This window comes from Penaeus monodon, chromosome 4 (genome assembly GCF_015228065.2).
Source record: "Penaeus monodon isolate SGIC_2016 chromosome 4, NSTDA_Pmon_1, whole genome shotgun sequence".
NCBI classification, from domain to species: domain Eukaryota; kingdom Metazoa; phylum Arthropoda; class Malacostraca; order Decapoda; family Penaeidae; genus Penaeus; species Penaeus monodon.
Genome location: NC_051389.1, coordinates 59,629,844 through 59,632,343, shown reverse-complemented (window position 1 = coordinate 59,632,343; position 2,500 = coordinate 59,629,844). Strand labels below are relative to the sequence as shown.

The 2,500-nt window shown below is 35.8% G+C and overlaps 1 protein-coding gene across 1 annotated transcript in view; it reads left to right on the top strand.

Moving 5' to 3' along the window:
• Nucleotides 1-2,500, top strand: part of LOC119572633 (otoferlin-like) — a gene marked incomplete in the record, with an annotated part of 132,351 nt that overhangs the window by 98,837 nt on the left and 31,014 nt on the right.

Here is a 2,500-nt window from a genome sequence, read left to right as displayed (position 1 = left end):
TGATAGAAAAAGTGGCTGGTCAAAAAGAGTAAGTCAAACCCGTCTTGGGGGCACGGACGGCTTTGTACTTCTGCAGGATGTTGCCTAAGCTCACCTCTCTATCTCTCTGTCTGTTTCTCTCTCTAACTCACTCTCACTCTCTCTCTCTGTCTGTCTGGTTGTCTGTCTGCCTCTTTCTTTCTCTCTGACTCTCTCTCTCTCTCTCTCTCTCTCTCTCTCTCTCTCTCTCTCTTCTTCTTCTTCTTCTTCTTCTTCTTCTTCTTCTTCTTCTTCTCTCTCTCTCACTCTCACTCTCACCTCCCTACTGCCAGTTACTCTAATCTGATCCCAGTGCTTTCGAGATAATACAAAGCCCACCCAAATACTGTAGAATATCGGTGAGCGTTCAGAAATTCAGCTGTTGGATTATTTAGCTGACTGACCATCGCACCGATTGACTGATTCCCCTCCGTTTATCTACTACAGCTGCCAACAGTACATTCACTGATTTCTGATTTCACCACGAATGCATGATAGAGGACTGTCTATATTCAATCCACTTGATCAGGATATGAATATACCAAAGATAATGGAATTGTGTCAGTCATCATGTCCCCTCCTGTTAGGTTATTCGGTTCATTTTGTTCAAGGATAACATCCCTTTGTTATTATTCTCGCGTGAAAGAACGCCAGGTTAGATATTTTAATGACTTTTCTCCCTCGTCTTCAACGTAAAAAAATGATTTGGTAAAAATACACGTTTTGTATATATAGGCTATTATCTTTTTTCAGCTGTGTAATATCAGTTTAAGGGGGTTTTAATATTCCAAGCACGTTTTATTAGGATAAAAAAACGCATACTTGTGATCTTCTAATATCCTAATTACTGACGCCTGAAAATAATTAGTAAAGGGGAAAACATCACAGATTCGTAAATAATTCTAATCAGTCCGTTTCGCCAGGAAATTATCTTTAATCTAGCCACGCCCATTTTTCTCTATCCATACAACTAACGCACCATTTTCGTAGATTTCGCTTCCCATGTTCTATATTTTCACTCTGTACCATAACCTTCACTATTATCATATTAAAAGCACAGAACTTCCATCATAACATCCTGTACTTTTCTGTCACCTCTTTATTTCACTCTATACATATTCTTCCACATCTTATCCAACTAGCAAAGCCATACCTCAAAAAGCACACCGTTTTCTATTTTCTTCATGACTTTAAAACCCCTTTTCCCATTTTCTGTCATGATGTGATATGACAATCACAATCATGTAGTCTCGTTCATTCATAATATTTTCAGTCAGTATTTTAGATTTGTATGGAATATATACTTACATTACAGGATAACAAAATAATGAGTGATAAACAGATATAGTTGGGACTAAAGTATAGTACTGAGTGAATTTCATACAAGATTTTGCTTAGATTAATGTTCATTATAATGTGTTATAATATATATAGATATGTGTATAGCTAACCATGTTGAATTTAGCTGAGAATTTTTCTGAGTAGACCATTTTAATCTCCTGTTATCAGGCGAATATATCTTAGATTACCCTTATGATATTACCTGCAAAAAAAATCGAAAAAAATCATAACTAATAAATTATGAAATTAAACAAAATTGAGTTTGAAATCTACAGTAAGCATGACGTAGGCGTTCAAGCATTTTCAGTCTACTGTAAAAATAACAATAACATCAGATTAAAATCGAGAGTGAAAAAAATTAAATGTTCAAAGACCTTCATCTAGAATGTTCAAAGTTAAGAATGTTCAAAGTTCAAAGTTAAGAATGTTTAAATGTTCAAAGACCTTCATCACAGGCATCTAGAATTAACCCTTTTCTATGTTTGAGAAAGTCGATGAGAATTTAACATAAAAAAAAAATCCGTCTTAAAAAAAACAAAAATAAAAGAAAAGTCTCCATAAATCGAGTCTATTTAAATAACCAACGAAAAGAAACACGAAAAATAATATCCCCCATATTAATTACGAATCTGAAATGATCTAACGATTCTCTAATTTCAGAATTAATATCCTCTTTAACGCTTTTCTTTACTCTTCTCTAATGCAGCTTCTTCCAGGTTTTCCTCTCTATCACGTCTTCCTTCTCCCTCCTTTTCCTGGACATGTTGCCTCTGACTCGAACACCAACTCGCACTGCGGCATCAGGCAGGGATACTGGCTACATGTACACACATACGCACATACATATATATATACATAGGTACACACACATATACATACATACATATATAGATACATACGTACATTCATACTTACATATATACGTGCATGCATGCATGCATAAGTACTCACACACATGTACACGCACACACATGTACACAGACACACACACACACACATACACATACACACATACACACACACACACACAACATACACACACACATACACACACACACACATACACACACATACACACACACACACATACACACACACACATACACACACACAACACAACACACACACACACACAATACAC